The sequence below is a fragment of the Grus americana genome, chromosome 15, assembly GCF_028858705.1.
Source record: "Grus americana isolate bGruAme1 chromosome 15, bGruAme1.mat, whole genome shotgun sequence".
Classification (NCBI taxonomy): Eukaryota; Metazoa; Chordata; class Aves; order Gruiformes; family Gruidae; genus Grus; species Grus americana.
In genome coordinates, this window is record NC_072866.1 from 5657573 (window position 1) to 5677681 (window position 20109).

Here is a 20109-nt window from a genome sequence, read left to right on the forward strand (position 1 = left end):
CTGACTTAGCCCAAAATGGGAATTGTCACAAAAGTCGCAAATTTTTCAGCTGACGATTTTGTAAGAATATGACTCACTTCCTGCAGACATACACGCAGACACAGTTATGCCAAAAGCTCCTGCTCTATGTCAGTGAGTTCATTTGTTTTAAGTTTATTTTTAAATCTCAGAGATTTTGTAAACTGTACTAGGAAGCTCCACCGGAAACAGATTACTCCACAACTAACGTGTTTGCTTACTCCTGCTTCACTCATAGACAATGGCTCCTGAAGCAGAGCTCAGCCCCAACACTAGGTATCGGTGGGCCCCACACAGCTCCCAGACAGATGGGATTTGACCACTGACAGCACAGAGGAGCCTCCTGCATCTCCACAGAAACACGTTACAAGAAAGAAACACTAGAATAAGAAATGCTGAAATAAAGGCTGCACCTTCACTGCTGGAGGTTAGTTTCACAGTGCAATCACCAATGCTAACTTTGCTGCTGCTGTTCAGCTATTAGCACAGCTCTGTCAGAGCTTGTAACACCTCCAGCTTGACTGCAAGAAGCAAATCATACGAGTGCTCCTTAATTCACTTCAGACAGAGTCAGACAGTTAATTTTCCTCTGCCGAGGAACACAGACAAAGCTGGGAGGCAGTGGCTGACTGGGAGGAGGTGACTCCAGCCTGCAGAGGTCTCGCAGACCCAGCAGTCCCCTTTGGTAGGTCTGAGTCTGCTACAACCTTCCAGCAACAAGGAAGCCAATAGTTCACATTTGCATTCAGACCCCCAGCAGCACAAGTGAGATTTGCTCTTATTCGCACCCTACAGCAGAGGAGGGAGAAGGTCCCTTTCTCAGCACACCAACAGCAATACACATCTCATAACACAATAAGCAAAACTCACAGAATCTATGGAAAGAGAAGGACTGATAAGAAAGAGCAGCACTTCTACATACACAAATGCATGGCTTATAGGTGCAGCAGTGACAGAAAGAAGAGAAATCAATCAGCACTGCCCTGGTATTACTGTGCAAGTCCCTGTCCACATTGGAAGGGGAATAAGCTGTACAAAAATAACCAATAACCCACCACAGTCTCACTTAAGAAAACCTAAAAATATCTGGATATCTGGATGAGTTAGCAAAAAGTGTGGCGATCTGCATCAAGAAAATACCATGAAGGCAAGAAAAGCTGCCTTAAGACTGATACTTTCATTGAACTGCAATCTCTCATATCCATTATGCACCCTCCTTTTGACACCCACACTCACCAACCCATGAATTATGGAGTGGATCCTTCACATGACATTTCAGAGATGCAGCCTTCTTGTCAATGACAAATTCCCATTATTTCTTCCCGAAACTAAGGACTAAAATTAAAAAGGCCTCTTAAGAATGAAGTCACCAGGGAACAAAGGCTTTTGTGTTTAATTGCTCAGGGTGCTGAGAAGGTAGAAGTGGATAGTCATGTTCCCTCATGTACCAGCTTGAGCTTTCCACACTGTTCTCAAGAGCCAACAACTCAGCTGAAAACAAAACCACAGCTTTACGGATGGCGTTTCAAATAAGGATGGCATTTGCCACCCACGAGCTAATGCCCTGCCCAGAGTCATGGCACAGTGTTCAGCTGAGACCGAGATGATAACACCAAAGGGATGGGATTTTCCAAACTTCCTCTTCCTCCAAAGACACCTGCTGTGCTGGCTGGTACTGAGAAGTCTCCTCAGACTTTTGAAGACCTCTCCTTTGGGTGCCTTGCTTTCAAGGAATGCATGTTTGACATGGCAGGACTGTAATAAGTCACACAAAAAATAAGAGCAAACAATTAAAACCTCATTGTGATAACTCAGCACATATGGTCTGGCCTTTGCACAAGTGAAAATGCAGCTTTCAGAATCGCTTGCTCTCTTTCCTAATGTAAATATAAACCAGCTGGACAGGTGAGAAGCAAAATGCAGAGCTATTTATCCATCCACAGCAATACAGTAGAGCCAACCACAAAGTACTGCCCATCCCCTTCTTAAACAAAGGTAGAGAGGCAGGAGAATTTTCCCTCTTTTCTTTAAAACGTAGATGAACCACAAAAATATTTACAGACAAAGGCGGCTAAACAGTTAGAAGTGTGCTAACATACGTTATTGTTTCCATTTATGTTATTTTTGTGCCCTCTGCTCTGTAAACAAAATAAAACAGTGATGTAGAACATTCAGTGCCATTTCACTGTACAAATACCCTTTTTATTCTCTGCCCACAGCCAAAGTAGATGAATGGCCTCGAATCTCATAATTTCTATTCCACAAGTCCTAAATTGTGATCAGAGCTCAGTGAGGGCTGATACACAAAAGCATGTGGCTGGAGGCTGCCAGGAGCAGCTACGCTTGACTTCACGCCCACTGCAGCAAGCGACTACAGCTCAAAAGAGGAGGGGATGCAAACGAGCAGCAATACAAAGCCTGTGGCTACACTTCAGCTCAGCAACATTCTATATATTCTGTATGTATGTTGTATCACTGCATGCACAAGCGCACCGGCACATCCATTCGCCTCTTGAGCTTCTCTGACTATCAAAAAATCGGACACAATGAAAAGGATTGGACACTGAATTACCAAGTTGTACTGTGTGAACTGCATACAGCAGCTCCTGCCTCCTGTGAACCTCTGCTCAGCTTGCTCAGTGCAGAAGATCACTTCATCTGAAACTTTTTGAAGACAAAGGTGGAGTTTAGCTATTTCAGTTTGTTTTGGTGTGACCACTGTCTTGACATTGTTCATAAGGGATTAACTCATTTCCATTGGCAGCACGCTTGAAGGAGCAGAAATGCAATCCCCACTTGTACACGCAGCTGGAGGCAACCCGAGGCTGGGCAGTGTTTATGCAGGAAGCCTACAGCAAACACTCAAACTGAAACCCCACCACCTCCAGCCCTCCCAGCCTTCCTCTTCAAACAAATTTTGCTTTCTATATGCAGCAACTAGCAGTCTTCAAAGATGCTTTTCAGATGTTATACTGGGTTCTGAACTGACCCTCTGCAAATCAAGAATCACCCTTGTGACTCAGATGGCTACCTACCAGCCCTTCCTCAGCAGCCCCAAATACCTTCTCCTCTTTGTACCTAGCTGAACAAACCTATTTTCTTACATCTCTTACCAGCCCACCACTTCCCATCCTGTTTCCATTAGTTTTCCTCTGTCCCTCCAGTCCAGCCACCACTCTCCACTCTCCTGTGGCGAGGAGGGCATCACACGAACCCCAGACAGCGCTAACGGAGCAGCCTGCCTGAGCTCCCCTCGAGCATCCTGCTTGTTGTGCCTTGTGAAGGCAGACAGTACTCCATAGCAGCAAATCATAGCTACAAAAAGCCCCACAGCATGAGATTCCAGCTACAACAGACATGAGGGACAATACAGACAGTATCTCTCTTCTGCTTGAGTCAGCAAAATATTTGCCTTCGGGTGAATGAATGTAACATGACGCAAGGTGGTGATATTTTCAGCCTCTTTAGGAAACTCCAACCACATGCCATGTTACCCTTAAATCTGCCCGTATTTCAACATGCACCATTTATCTTTCATCAATGTCATTTTTTAATTTTTTTCAGACTGTAGATATGCACCAGACTAAAATATAAATAAAATAAATCACAGAAGCATCATGGAAACAATAAACTGATTTAACATTACAAAGCAAAAATATATTTTTACCATACTTTTTTCAGAAAAATTGGCAAACGTGTAGACAAAGAGACCTCAAAATGTTATCTGTAACAGGTGACCTACAAAGCACAGAGTACAATACATGCAGGAGAAATTTCTGAAATTCTCCATAAAATACTATCCAAAAAAAAAATCTATTGAAGAGAATTTCAGAAATGCCACCATCATTTCTCTACATATCTATACGTTCTTTTTCTATTCTACTTTAAGTCTACCCCATACCTCTAAAAATAGTAGTTTTGGGGTAGTTATCCATTCTGACCAGCACAACGCTACCATGGAAATCTATGCTCACTTTTAATTAAAGGAAATGCCTGGAAAAGAGTCAAACCGGATAGGGCAGGGTAACAGACTCCAGGAAATTTCTTCGTCTATGAACGGTTTCTTTTTCACACAACAGACATTGCAACAGGTCCAGCGGGCACAGAGCTCATCGCCAGGAAGCATTGCTCAGCATGCTTCAGTGCTCCAGCACAGAGAAAAAGCTCTTTCTGGCCTCCTTCGCCGGGAAATGACACTGTAGGAGCTGCTTTCAGAAGGTGCCACGATGGTCTATGAACAGAACAGCACTGGCCACACATACCTGGAAAACCAGGCCTTTCCCCAAGGAGAGAGATGTTTCTGTAGCCAAAGAGCAGCCGCTTTCAGCTGGGTTTTGCTGGAAGTTAGCTCTTTCGTTTCAACCTCTAAGAGGAATGTGGACATCTGAAAATTTGTTTGTTTTCTGGGCTTTCCTTGGATTTAGAAACAACATCAAGAACTCTTAAGTAACTCACTTTTAAATGTCCTGGTTTCCAAATTTATTCTACACAGCTGCACTTCTTTTCTTCTGTAAGGAAGCCGTGCAGATAAACCCCTGAGCTTTGCCTGCTCTTCTGCTCACAGCTATTAGCTCTATTCAGCAAGAGAAAAAACACAGCTCGATGGCACACAGAGACTGATTCTGCTCCAAAGTGCCCTTTCCCAACAGTATGTCCCTTGCTCTCATATACTGAAAGAGTGAAGGCACCAGGACCCTCTGCTCCCCACATTACCTTGCCCTGATGAAGGAGAGGAACTGGGGGTGCTTGGCTCCCAAGGGTGCCCCCAGTTCCTCTAAAGCAGCTCCCAGCTCCCTAACATGTCTCTGAGGCACCTGAGCACCCACTCACTCTGAGTGCCAGCCCACAGTACTGGTCCCACCTGCAGTTTCTTTCCAAAGCACTTTCTGGCACTCATCCCCCAGTGTACACAAGGATCCCAGCACCACAGAGCATCACAGGTCTCCTCCTGCGTCACAGAGTTAAGCACTTACAAAACATACACAATTACAGAACAGCTGGTTCAAAAAGCTTCCCCTTCCAGCTCAGTTTGCATGACTAAGTTTCCACAATTAATACTGGTATTTCAATTAACAGTGAAACTCAGAGCAGTTGCAACACGCGTGTGACGTGTCGACACAAAGGATTACGGTATAAACATTATGCTCTCGGAGGCTGCAGAGGAGTGCCCACATACTGTAGCAATTTGGCTGTTAATGGAAACCAGGACATTGCCCAACTGTCCCCAGGTCCAGTAAAAGCCTAATCATAAGGTAAGCAAAATACAAGGAAAATTCCTATTGCTTGTCTGTGCATACAAATTAATTTGGATTAAAACAGGGTTGAGTTTAAGGAGCAACAGCTATTTCTAAGCAGTGTCACCAGTGAACACCCTCTTCCCCAAACACTGTGGCTGCCCTTCTGCTACTCTAGCGAGCAGTTTGCTCTGTCTGAAAGCAATGCTGCCTGAGCAGCACAAACCAGCCCCGCACAGCGGAAACCATGGAAAGGGGTGGGAGGGGAACCAAGTGAGCAGCAGCCTATATAGTGTATTGATAAAGATGAGGACTTGTTACAGTCCTGTATTTCCCACTGTTCATGTAAGCTGTCAGACGCACTTAAAAAAATGCATGTAGGTTAAGGAACAGAGGGGATAGTTAGATTAGGTACGTGTTTCAACTGGTTTATGGTTATACTGAAGTATATATGGTGACACCCTGTGGCTCATTCTATCAAAAATACAGAGATATATGCTGCGATTGATGTTGTATAACCTTCTTGCTCCCAACTGCCCAGAACAGAGTTAGCCAGGGTCCTTTGCTTGTAAGCAAACACAGGAGGCCGTACCCAGCTGGAGTGTGTCGGCTGCCACAGGTGATAGCACTCACTAGGATTTGCCTAAAGGGAGAGTGTGCACAGTAATATGAGGAGGAGCATATTTCACCCTACATCTTGTCAAAAAGTATTTCAGTGGGAGCAGAAAACAACAGCACGCAGCGGTAAGGTAACTTCTTCAGCACAACGCTGGGCAGCAGTCATCGGGCTGGGAACAGTACAGAGCTGTCCTGAGACCAGCACACCTCCCCTCACACTCTCTCACAGCACAAGTCCAAGACTTCAACCTGCTTACAAAATCTCACTTACCTATTTTTGTTTAAAGAACAGATTAAAAGAGATGGAAAACTCTCCCCAGTTCACAGCAAGCCTGGACAAGCAATGACAGGTCCCAGACAAGCACCATCCTCTACGAGCTCTTCCCAAGCAAGGATGAAGATGATGCCTGAAGATGATGGTGATAACTAATGCATGCTGATCAGGTATAAGTGTTGCCCAGTGACTTAAGTTCCTGTGCACATATATTATTGGCTAATGTCATCAAGTATTTAAATGACCGTCACCTGTAGTGCTGTTCACTTTGCTTTGGTTATCTCTAGTACAAACCAAAAAGTCCTCAACAAGGCAGGGAAGGCAGGCAGAGGGGGGATTCTCATGAGCACTCTCCATGCTATCACAGGCACAAGGCCATGAGAACAGTATGAGAAAGGCATTGAAACAGCAAAGGAAAAGTGCTGTCGCAGCTGTTCTGGGAAGCCCTGCCTTACCAGCAAGGAGAAAAGTCTGCGGTGCTGTGAAGAGTGGGCCCATCACAGCATTGTCATGGCTAAGGCTGGAACAGACTGAGCTGTGCTCTGCAACAGAGCTACTGCCTGCACGGCATGAGTCTGTCCTGTGCACTAGTAAGCGCGGGCATCTCCAGTACCAAGCCACATCGTATAGTGGAGACGTAACCTTACCTGAAATGTAAGCCCACAATAAGTCTAAAGATTGCGCATACAGCTTCATTTCCTCGCTCATGCAGATCCACAGGTTACAGAGCATCATGCTTGAAGTAAGTCTGGGAGACAGACCTGCACATCAGCCCTTGCATTACCTGCACCAGGGCAGGACACAGCAGCCTCACGCCAACCAAATATGGTGGGACCAGGTAGGAGTCATCATGGTGGGGATGAGCTGTTACACCCCTCCACGTGCTGCTGGGCAGCCAAGGGCCCAGACAGTCCAAGGTACGGCTGCGGGCAGATCGTGAATCATCACTCCTGGACTAGCAAGATGATGCTGCTGAGCCAGCACAAGGCTGGGGTGTGACGCCCAGCATCTTGCCTTGCTTTCAGTCTGCCAACTGCTTTCTGCACGAACTGCTACAAACCTGGTTGTTTCTGCAGCAGCACAGTGACACTGTGTCGCAGCACTGCGCAGCTGCTTGCAAAATCACTGCCAGCAACACCCGCACTGCCAGAACCAGGAGCGGAAGCACATACAGCAACTCCCAAAGCCCTGTTCCAAGCGCTCTTTCCCTGGAGCCAAGTACACAACACGTCACCTCCAGTAGCAAGCGTTGGTTTCCCCAGCTAAAAGTTCGTCTTCATGTGTCCCAGACGGGCTGTAATAAAGGGACAGGGAGGTGTGAAGGGAGACCACAAAAGGACTTTCACAGTGAAATGGGGGAAAATCAGGATGACTTAGTCTGATGCTGGTAGCCAGGTGTGGCTGCCTAGGTCAGAGTTAAGTATAAGGTGAGTACACAGTAGTGCTTACCCTCAACATCTTTCCAGCATCCTGGATGTATGGTTTAAATAAACGCTAAACTAAAGGTTGCATAATGGTATTTAATAACCTCCTATGAGTTTTTTCAGGCCCTTCCTGAGCTCATATAATCCTTTAGCACCAACAGTATCCTATGGAAAGGAGTCCTACAGTTTAACTGTCATGTAAAAAAAACCATCTTTTAGCGGACAGTAAAGAGTGGCCTTTTTACAGAGACATTAAGAAAGGACAGTGAGATCAAAAGACAGAGCATAGTAAATAAGGTAAGAAAAGGAAAGGGAAGGGCATATTATGCAAGGGACCAAACGGTAAAGAAGCAGTAGCTTAGGGGGGCACACAGGGAAGGGTGCAAGCTTATTCATAAATCAAACCTTAAATTTTCCACCAAAAGTGACATAAATGGGATAGAAAGCAAGAGGAGCTACAAACTTCTTTACGGTGTTCCCCCCGCCCCTTTTAAATTTCTAAGTACAAAAGAAAAACCTTATGTCTTTTTAAAATACTTCTTAGTATTTCTAAATCACTCCCCTGATTTGTCACTTGAATGGCTGCCATTACTCTTTCTTAGATGATAAACCCTACTAGTATCAAATATTTCTAAAGACTTAGCTTGTCAACAAGTTAGCTAGCTCTGGCCAGAGACCAGATATTACCTATTTTATGTTTTATGGTCTCTAGCACTGAGCCATACTGATCACTTCAGACTCCTGCTGCCTTCATCATGCCTCCATTAGCCAAGGCTGGGAACTCTGTTCTTGGATAGCAGAGGCAACATTTAACACATCTCATCCTATTCTTGCTAAACAGACTCAATCACAGTAAGCTTATGTATTTCCCAGATGAGGTACAATATATGGCTGAACAGGGAACAAGCTGTCCCTTCCAGCGCTTGCTCTCCAGCTTCGCAATTCAGCTCTTCCTTCAGTGTTTTTGCAAGTCTGAAGGTCTGCCTCTGCCATTACTTCCATGCTGGCATATTCCATGTGAATTTATTCCAGGATACTGGCAGAAAATATTTACACCAAAACATGAGAAATCTCATGTATCTTGTATCTAAGCGTCTTAGGGCTCATCTACAAGGCAAATGGACTTATACAGTGTCATACTATTATAAAGAATAGTTATACATATGTAAATCCCCAGGCACTTTTCAAAAGTTCTCCCTTTTTCAGCCTCCTCTCACATCACAAAACTTCAGCCACAATTACGAGTAAGTTTGTTCATGTGCAACTTTGAGCCTTTTAAGGCTACTGAAATCCCCTGAAATATTTATGTGGCTCAAATGTTATTCAGGACAATTAGTTCACTGGGTTTCCTCCCTAATCAACATTTTCAATAGGGGAAAACAGTTCACATTACAAAGATCTATAACCATGGAAATTTATGAGGCATACAAGTATTGGCAAAGGGAAAAATAATCCTCTGAGGCTATTTCATCTGCCAGCATTACAGCAAGAGGCAGATGGCAGGGTACAGAGTCAGGAACCACTCACAAATAACTTGATCCTTACACCTGTACCATGAGGCCCCCACAGACCCCAGACTCCTTTTTGCCAGGCCTGGCTGTCCCAATGCACAGGCCATCTCCCAGTCTCACTCCCTGACACCTCCTGTACGTATTTTTAAAGCATCCTAGTCTAATAACCTGAGTATATTTCAATTAGATCTCTCAGAAATCAATTAAACAAATGGTTTATGATTAAGACATCATTAGGAACCTGCATCAATATCAATTAATGACTGACAGATATACAATTTACTGAAATACTTTAAGAAACAGAAAATCCTCTGTATCTGACACAAGAGTGAAGAAAATTCTCACCTTCTGCTGAGCAACAAAGAAATGCCCTTGATTTCCATTAAAGCCTCCTCCTGTCCTAGCCTGTCCCACAGTTTCCTCCCTGCATCCTACTTCCCGGACTCCAGCAGCACAACTGCTCCCTACACAAGTGGCTGCACCCACAATAGGTTTTTCTATCACAGCAAAGTTTTGAAACTATATTCCACCTGCATGAAAGGTTTGCAACTGGCTTCATTACTCTGACAAAGATGGCTTGATGAAACACATATTCAGCCTGTGCTAATTGACAGAGCACTCAGAGGTGTAGAAACAAACATTCCATTAAAATCAAACAAAAGGGAACATTTTTACACACACTTAAGACAGGAGATGGGATGAAAGACCTAAATTTTAATGGAGGAAGTTCATATATATATGCACTTATAGATCACTGGCCCATTTAACAATTGCATTTTCATTTTTCTTATTCCATCCACCATATGTCTCAACCCAATTTACAGTGTATCTCAGCATGCTGTAGCAAGTTTGTGCTTGTGACCCTGAGACCTCCCTAAGTGTCCTCATTTCCTCAGCTCTAAAATGGAGATAACAACCTCCTTTGCAGCAGCATCTTGAGGACCAGCCTTGTCCATACCTTTGGATACAAAACCCTGACTGAGCCCCAGAGGTTCATCAGGCTGACAATAGCCAGCCTTGGTTCCCCCCTCAAATCCAGAGTCAGTCTCACTCCAGTCTGGATCGTATCACTGGAGAGGAACGAGACCCAAAAGCAGACTTCTTGCAAACCAGCTGAATAGAGGGAGGTCACGACCCCTCGCTTTCCTTTGCCAGCAGGCAACTGTGCTGTGCTGCCTCAGCCTGTATCTCAACTGTGGCAAGGCTTCGTCACCGCTGAGCCCATCCCAGCACCTGCCCCTCCTGCGGCCAATGTCTCTTCCCCACAGCAGCAAGTGGGACGCAGCACACCCTCTGCCAACGTGCCTGTCACAAGATCAAAAAAAAAATCACTGCAAGAAGTTCCATTCTGCTTTTGGGGAAAAGGAGACCAAGGCAATGGATCTTCACGCTCTGCATTCGTGAACCCCGCTCACAAGCAAAAGTCATACTTACGCTCCACCGGGCGGCAAGTGCTTCATCAACACCACTATAAAATCAATGGTTAGCTCTTGACTCTCAAGCTGAAATGATCTTAATTTAAAATCTATAGGACAAGCACTACATATACATACACATTGCACAAATCTGTTTCATCTTACATAACCAAACTATTTGCAAAAGAGAGTATACATAAGCAAACATACACAACCAAACTACTTGATATAGAAAACGTTGTCATTTTACCTTATGTCTTGTCAGACCTCTCCTCAACTCAGTCTTGGGAGCACAACTATCCCCACTGCAAGCTGCTGCTTTAGATAGATCTGTGTGGTCTACTGCACTGACAAACAGGTAGTCCCTATATGGTGTAATCAAATCTGTGATTGCGTGAACAGTAATACAGCCAAAGCACACACCCACAGCTCACAGCCTCCAGAACTGCTTCAGGGACAGCAGCCACTTCAACAAACACCCTGAACCCTTTGGAAGCTACATGTCACACAAATCCTCCATCATATCCCCTTGGCCTCTTTTCCAGTTTGCAAAACATCACTGATATTACACTTCAGACTTCTAGGAAAAAAAATTCTTTTTAGTCTCAAAAATGGTTTACAATGCCAATAGTCCAGCAAGTCTACTGTAGGCAATGCATCATTCTTAGCCGACTAATGGGAAAATGGACCTACAAGGAGTTTGATTGCTTTCCTCAATTACAATGTGTGAACAAACTAGTCTTTCTTGCTCAGCATATCCACTCTCTGCATTCAGAGCCAGTTAAATGGCAAAAGGAGTCGTATTGTGTTTTACTGCCTGCAAAACCACAGTGCCAGCACAGGCACGTGTACTAGGCTGGATTTCGTGCCTACTTACGCATCAACAAAACTATTTACCACGCTGTGATTTTGAGAGCCATGGCTCCAGTGATGTGCTGGAAGTGTACGGAACAGGACAGAGCTGTCCAGAATCACAGATGCTGTTGCTATTATTTGTGTCTACTGTGTTAATGCTCAAAAGCCAGCACAGACCAAAGCAAGGGAACAGGCAACATAAGCTTTTCAGGGAAGGTAAAAATCAACTGTTACAGCTGAAAAAAAGCAGACGAATCTTGAGGCACGTATGTTAGAATCATAGACTGGTTTGGGTTGGAAGGGACCTTAAATATCATCTAGCTCCAACCTCCCTGCTACAGGCAGGGACACCCTCCACTAGATCACGTTGCCCAAAGCCTCATCCAACCTGGTCTTAAACACTTCCAGGAATGGGGCCTCCAGCCTGTTCTTCAGGTATAAAACTAAAAATCAATATAGAAGCACATGTTTAATAGAAAATTGCACTAACCATTGTATTACAGCAGTTGCTACCCAAAAGAGCTGTATCTACTTCAAATGCAAACACAGAGCAAATGGGACATACAAGCAGAGCGAACACCACACACAGCAATGGTGGTGAATGCCTTTATGAAAGATTATTTTGATTCAATTTACCTGTTTCGCCATGTGCCAATAGTTACATGACCTTTTCCAGATTCGCTTACTGGGAGCTGATAGCAGCCTCCCACGTGCATGTAGCCACACTCGAGCAGCACAACAGTGTCACCAGACCTACTAGCTAGCGCCAGGGCTCCTGCACCAAGCCTGGCGGAAGGAGCCAAGAAACTGGCCAAACCTACAACACCGCAGGTACTGAGGGCAGAGTGCAGGCAAGCAGGGGGGCACTGACAGCCGGTTGGCAGTCTTGACAGGGACAGATGAAGCCCAAAAGCAAGCTGGGTTTCTGCCTGCTACACACCCCCAGAGCGCAGGGCAAGCAGCCCAGCTAGGAACAAGCCCCACACACACACCCCGGGCTGTGCCAAGGATGGAGATGCATCTTAAACGCACCATCTCACACAGGGCTCTCTGGGGAAGTGTTTCCATACATCCAAGATTCACAGCCCAACACCATACCCTGTGAGCTGGGACCCACAGCCTCTCCTGCCACAAGCAGGCAGGAGTCATGCTTGCAGCCAGGAGGAAAGGGCTGCTGGGGTGCTCCTTCCTACCACAGCCCCACGCACACAGCACTGGCGTGCAGTCCTTCCCATGGGGGTTTAACACAATGCACAAAAGGCCTGTAAAGGAGTGACACGAAGCTGGAACAGACCCACAACCAAGAGAGATTCAAGATCAGTGAGAAAACGAAGGCTAGGAAATGTGTAACAGTGCCTTTGTTATTTTTATCTAGACCAATGTTTTGCATGAAACCTAGTGTTACACATCTAAGAAACCTCAGGTAAGCTTGCACGTCTGCCTGCCAAAGGAGCAAGCCATAAGTGCAGAACAAGTCATGCCACAGCACAGGGGAATGGGGTGCATGCATGCCTGGTGGGTTCACCCTAGTCTTGGTGGCCAGGAGATCCTGGACTGCATGGCTTCACATTGGTGGGGGACCAGAAAGAGAGTTCATCCTCAGGATCTGCGCCAGGGAAGAGGCAGCACTGCAGCCCAGCCACACTAAAATGTTTAAGAACAAATCTGATTAGGATCCCAGACCGCAATTAGACCAGCCTAACAAGTGTCCAGCAAAAACACTTTTCTCCCAATGGGGCTGTTCCAGCAGTTTCTTTCCTGAAGTCCCTGCTACTGTGGGTGAAAGACACTGCAGCACATCTCATGCCCTCAAGGAGAGAGACTTTCCTTGCCTAAACCTGGTACTGGGGAAAAGTAAAAATAAATTTTTTAAAAATAACGTATCAGAAGACAGTGGAGCTGCACAGGTATATACAAACATACATTTCCTCCTTTAGAACCTGTGCTCTATACATCGGTGAGAATAATTTTTAGGACTCTTGCCAGAGTCCTCGGAATAGGGAAAAGCAGCCTTTCTGCATGGAAACAAAGCGCATGTTTATTCAGAAACTGAGACTCATGTAAGAACACTTTTCAGACATACTTTCTATAACACCATAAAGCAGAAAGTGAATACAAGTAGTCACTCTATTTGATCTCTCCCCTACCAGTAAAATACTTTGAAATACTTTAGAACTCCTCCTACCAGTCTCCATCAGGAAGAGGCTCTAGGAAATGGTTATCACCATGTTTTGTAATCCCCGTTGCTAGATTTTCTCCAAATACTGGAGGAAATAGAGTCACAATCTACACAGCCGAGTAAATTCTGCCTTTCCTGGCTACTGTCAGCAGGGTTCCTGGTCTGGACATGCCACTGCACAGACAGGCACTGCCTTGCTGAGCTGGATGAAAAAATCCGAATCATGTATTTTCACCTCAGTAACAAGTGTGAATTTTATAAACAGGAAATTCTTTTACCTTGCTGTTTGGCAGTTTCTTTTACCCTTTTAAGTAATTGTCAAGAAGTTGCAATCATGACTGTGGTTTACTTCAATCAAGTAACTGGTGTAACTGAAAACAAGCAAATGCCTTTGACCAGCCTTCTGAAATCATATCACGAAGAGAAAGCCACCAAACAATAATCAGTGAGAATGCAGGAGCTCATAAAACAATATAGTCCCTATTGCTAGAGTGCCTTGGTCAACCTGACTGGCTGTGCAGTGTAAACAAATCATTCATTAAACGAGTACTAACATAAAAAGAAAATTCCTCCCCAACTGGACAGGCAAGATTAAATGTTTATTTCCTGGACACAGACTACACTTTGTCCAGACAGCCTCTGCAATAGCAAGTGGCAAAAATTTTCAAGGCTTGGGAAATGCAGCACTCCTGGAAAGGTTTTAAGATGCAGAGTTGTGCCTGAAGGAAAGCAGTGTGACTCCCCTGGCAGAGCTGCCATGACAGAATACACGAATCCCTCCCTTCCCAGCACTGGGAAGGCAAGGTGAACGTCAGATGCTGGGTCTGCTACAAATCTCCCTACTCCTACTCTAACGGTCAACTGCGTAAACAGTCTTTTGAAAGCAGAAGTTCACACTCTGATTCATAGAAATTTTTTTTTTTTCCTGTTAGTCATCAAAAAGCTGCAGTTGCAGCAAGCAGCTGTATCTCCATACCAAGTGGCAGTCTGTCCTCCACCACGGACACATACATCACTGCTGATGTGACATGCAGCATGCTACATGCAGCTGAGCAAGACAGAGACCCATACAGGCTCCTACAGTGCAGTGTGGGAGCACTCATCAATGCTGGCCATGCTCCGCTGGTGTCTCATGGCTGCAGTGCCACCAATGCTCGATCCAGCTTTGCTTCCCACCCCAGTTTTGCAGCAGCCCCCAGCGCGTTAGCTCATGAGCTCCCACTCAAAGTAGCACCAACACATACTTTGCTTTCCTTCTTGGGATCAGCCTTAGCTCTTAATGCTCTGCCACTTCCAAAGTCATATGCTGCTCATGAGGCATGGCAAAGGACCAGCGTGGTTTAATATTCAAGAGAAACTATCAGGTCAAGGTTCTCTGTTTTCCTTCGTCCCGCACAAAGCGGCCTGTGATCAGATCAGGCACAGAGCCATCGGGGTAAGGAACACGGCCATGCAATGCGGCACACGCACACTTACGTGTGTTTTCCAGAAAACTGTAATAGAGCCCTTCCCTGCAGTGCTGCTCTCGGTGGAAAGCCACCCAGGGATTTAACTGCAGGTTATTTTGTTTTCTCTGTGCCTTTATTCCTCCACTGTCTGATCACCTTTCAAAAGGAGGCTGCAGCTCAACCCCAAGTTTACCTTCCCGGACCCCGTTGCTAGGTGAAATGTGTGGTCACAGGGCACCAAACAGAATTATTACCCAAACAGCCTGGCAAGAACCCAAAGGCCAAAATCATGTTTGCTGTCCTTGAAACACCCTAGTATTTAAACATCTGTTGAGACCTTCACCCTATCTCCAGCTCCTCCCTGGAGAAATGCAGAATTCAAGCGTTAGATTAGCCTGCGGAGCCTAACACACACCGTGGATAATACGTCAAAAATTTAATGTTCGTTTCCTTTAGACTACTATTCAGTTTCTAAATTGCATTAATAATGCAGCAACCTCTTAATGCGAGTATCATTACCCCCAAGATCCTCAATCGCTATTTAAAAAGCATTTCTTAGGTTACTTTTGTCATTTATCTATATCTTAAATCGACCCAATGAAAAAAGCAGCTGTGCAACAGTCTCAAAACAAAGGCAAATAAAGAATCAGCAAACCTCTGAAATCAGACATTAAGATTGTAGTGTCAGAGGAACCACACAAATGAAATCCAATTTAACTGAAGTGGGAGGGCATTTTCCAGGCTGTTGCAGCCCTGTCCATTAGTGCGAGGTCAGGCTCCCAGGGCAGAACCCACACCCCGTTTACTCGTAAGCCCTACGGCCAAGCCTGAGAAGATGCGGCTTGACTTGCATGGTATTTTACAGCTTCCCTGGGGGAGAGCAAACAACGGAAGCACCACTTTAATGTACTCCACATGCCCCAAAAATGACAGAAATGAAAGCTAAGTAAGTGTCTTTCTGCACCACACAAAGAAATCCATTTGGTTCCTTCTCCCAGATGCACTTCACAGCTGCCACCAAGGTGGGGATGGTGCTCTGAGGTGGTACCCCATGACAGTGTGGTCCCCTTCTCTGCATCTTGCTCCTTAATGTCTTTTTTTCTTAGTAACTAGCTAAAGGCAAAAAAGCAAAGTCTTCCTCCAAAGTGGTCTCACTTGTGCCTGTTTACAAAAACCAAGAGGCAGCTGTTTATCCTCAGAAAGGGGAGATTGTGCAAGAAACAATGCTGCAATAAGAAGAGTTCAACACCGTGTATGCAGCACTGTCTTTGTTAGCTGCACAGGCACAATTCACTGCCTCGTTCAGTACTCTTCCTGGTAACGTGGGTTATATCACACAAGCTATATCCGCATGCATGTCATGAAAAAGGCAAACAGGCACAAAGATAAATCCTGAAACTGCTACCTAGCTAGCAGAGGCCGGCTCAGAGGAACAAAATTACAGAAGCGAAAGAGCAGAGAGCAGCACAAGGCTACGGCTGCTTCACCAGGGCTGTGAGTTACTCCCTGCAGCCCCCAGAGACCATCCGGACAGGCAGCGATGAAGGCAAATGAATGGAGATCAGTGCGGGAAGCAGAGGAAATGAAGATTACTGATCTGTCCAGGGGGCTGCCTCAGACATGAGGAAGAGACAATATAAGACTGGGATAGAAGGAAGCAAAACAACTGTCTCTACCCTGCCCTGAGAGAAAAGAGAAAGCGGTTAGTCAGATGAATGCTTTCTATTTTTCATTTTATCTGAACTACACTGGGGAGTGTCACATCATGCAAACTCAAATCACCAACATCTGCATCACCAATCTGCATCACTTGTTTCCCTACACAGTGTTTCAGCTGTTTCTTTTTGTTTGGTTCTCCACATCAACCTGTTGCAAAAAGCAGGATTTGAGTTTTGGTTTGTTTTTTTTTTTTAAAATGTTGTGCAGAAACAAGCTATTTCCTTTTTCCTCCCCAAAGATTGCATCCCCTCTGCTGTGCAAAGTGCTGTTCCCAGCCCCACTGCCTGCAGGCCCCCTGGAGAAGGCAGCTCCCAGCCCCAGGGACTCGCTCCCCTCCCCTGCTCCAAGACAGAAGTTGACAGGTTTTGCACTTTTCAAACTCAATTCCTCTCCTTAGTATCTGTCAGAAACCTTCCAGATGAGGGGCAAATTAACTGTCAACTCTTGCCACCAACATCCAGAATATTTATCAATGTAGACTCAAACAGTTACAATGTCATTAAATTTTGCTAATGGTGATCCTCAACAGTCATCTTCCAAGTTTTAAGCAGTTACTATCAATCCCTGCAGAGTCTACCCCATGGGCAGTGAACCAAAACCAGTTCCTGATATAAACTTGAGACAAAAATAGACGAAAAGGTGAAATCAGTAACAGCTTTCACCCTGAAGCCACCCTAGCCACAACCAGAAGGTTCCATCTGCTTCTGTACCCCACAGCCCACTCATGGTGAAATGGAAGCAGGGGAAGGATTTCTTTACTTCTGCCACTACCATGCTTAGCACCAAGAACAACCCTGACCATTGCCTGCTCGTCCTATCACCTAGAAATACCCCTACACACCACATTTTGTCCAAACAACCACATTTTGTGTAGCGTAATACCAACATGGCCTGGCAGTTTGCTGTAAGGGAGCTTTACTAGCAGTAGATATATTCATGGCATGTTTAATTCTTCAAGTCTACATAAAGACTGATTCACCAGAAGTACACCACTACCTAAAAGCAACAGTCATAAGAGAAGACAGAAGTCAGCATTACCTGGCCTTATCTGGCTACTTTAAAATTACTTGTATGCAAATATTTCTGTGCTTACATGCGCAGAGGAGGAGGGGGATGATGCTAGTTAAAATATTTACAACCATGGGCAAACCACAATGACAGAAGCTCAGGGCAGTGGAGAGGGTAGCTGTGGCCAGAAGCAGGTGCACAGGACATGGGGGGACAGAGAGGCAGCACGACCATGTGGTCGGTCATGTCACTCATGGGTGTCACGACACACACAGGGCTGTGGGATGAGCTCCAGCCTCAGCTTCGCCTCTGCAAAGGGCCACTTACAAGAAATGTGTTTTCTCTTTTTACACCCCCATGTAGTAAGTGAAAATGTAACCATTGCCAGAGAACAGTCACATCGCTCCTACGTTTTCTTTTGCGCACACAATTTTTTTTCTGTAAACACAAAGTCTTCATATATGCATACTTTTAAAAAGCCAAAAGCATCCTTACAACATGTTAGATAAGCCTCATTGGATTTAATGAGATACTAAATTGCATTTATGAAAGTGCAAGCCCTCTGCAGGTATGTTCAGGGGACTTGCTATCTTCCATTATTAATAATCAACAGAAAGAAACAAAATATGTTTGCCAAACATAATATAATAAATAGAAGGTCAAGATTAAGAACAGCAGTCAAAAAACCCTTCTCAACCTCCCAAAAAATAATGATCAGGAGGGTCACATCAAAGCAGCCTTGAAATTTTCTGAGACTCTCCAAGAAATCATATCTGGCACCACAGAAGATTTTGCAAACATTTCTCAGAAGTAGCTCTGCAGTTCCAGCAAAAACAGTGTCAGAAAAGAACTTCAAATCCCCTCCCTAAAAGCCAGATTCAGAGGCACAGATCCAAAAATTAAGCTTAGAAACTTCTCTACAAGGGCAAGAAGTGACACGCATACACATCCAACATGCAAAAAGAACATGAAATAAGGGTTGTTTTCCCCAGCTTTAATGTACAGAGGTGCTGAGCGTCAAGAGTGAACCATTCATACCACAGCAACAGACTCTCTAGGAAGTTTTGAAGTATCCCCCTAAGCAACCAGTGCTATTAGATCTTTTTCTTCCTAGTGTGAGAAAGATTTTAATTAGCATGCTTTGCCTTTCTCATGATTTATAAAATAAGCAATTCTGAGCATAACAATGACACATTCCCAGTACCTAAGTGGAAAAAAAAAAAAGAAAAGAAAAAAAAGCACAAACAAGTGTTTAGGAAAAAAAGGCAAACTAGCCCTAAAATCTTAAGTGAAATAAATCCACTGAAATGGAGGAGGCGAGAGCAGAGCACGATGCACCTCCTAGCAGGCACACCCGACCCGGCTTCCCTCCCCTGCGAGGTGTTTCAGCCCCGGGAAGGGCTGCCCGAGCCGGCTACGCCGCACTCCCGGCGCTGAGCGAAAGGACCTTCCCAACCTCGCCCCCCGGTTCCGCTCGGGAAAAAAAAAACCACAAACAGCAACACAATCACCCCGAAGCCCCCACCCCGGCCCGGCGCCCCCGCGGCGGGAGCTGCTGGCAGGCGGCCCCGGCCGAGCCCCGCTCACCTCGGGCAGGAAGGGCGGGCGCGGCGGCCGCTGCGGGCCGGGCTGACGGGCGGCGCTGGCGCTGCCGCGGCGTGCCCCACGCTATAAGGCGGGTGGGCCGGGCCGGCAGCCCCGGCCGCCCCGCTCCGCCCCGGCCACCGCCTTCCCGGGCGGCCCCGCCGCCCTGCCCCGGGCTGGAGCGCGCTCCCCGCGGCCGGGGGAGCGGCGGCTGCTCGGGGAACCGAGCCGCGAGTGGGTGTCTTCAGATGCCTTTTCACTAACTTGAGAGCTTTGGGTTTTTATGCTTAATTTTATTGCCCCTCCGCATGCAGTTCCCAAGGCAGAGGGCACACACACAGTGCACCTCAGCACACACGTGGGCTTTTCTCCTGGTAACAGCCTCGGAGACCATCATGCTTGGCCCCAAGCCCGTCTGTCAGAAAATAAAATTACAACAGTGACGTGAAAATGGTGTTAAAGAAGGGATGGTATGGCCAGAGGGCTCAGTAAAACCATTTGAAGTTACAGAAGAATAACCCTGGTAAATTTTCCCAAATGAGGAAAATGAGCTGTGGTGCAAGGTGATGAGAAAGCCCACATGTGTGCTCCCTGGTAGCATCACATTTGCATGTGTTTGGCATCTCCTGCATACCAGAGCTGCCACAACAGGGCCTGATGTGGAAGCCGCAGCAGGACAACTGATGAGACAGTACAGGCCAGTGGTGAGGACAAACTCTCAGTTAATTGTCACAGACTTCACTAGGAACACAAGAATCACTCAAAGATGTTATGGCAGAGCGCGCCGTCTTCATCCAGTATCCAGCCACCACAATTTTAGCA

General features: G+C 45.7%; 1 protein-coding gene across 2 annotated transcripts in view; it reads right to left on the minus strand.

Annotated features, from left to right (window-relative positions):
- Positions 1-19383, minus strand: part of CARHSP1 (calcium regulated heat stable protein 1) — a 37315-nt gene extending 17932 nt beyond the window's left edge. The window contains exon 1 of one of the 2 annotated variants that reach the window (XM_054842704.1): positions 19291-19383. The gene's annotated coding sequence lies outside the window, so the exon portion shown is untranslated. Of the gene's footprint in view, positions 1-10744; positions 10840-19290 lie in introns of those variants that run through there. The other variant, XM_054842705.1, reaches the window with a different exon arrangement.
- Positions 19384-20109: the final 726 nt, after the last annotated feature.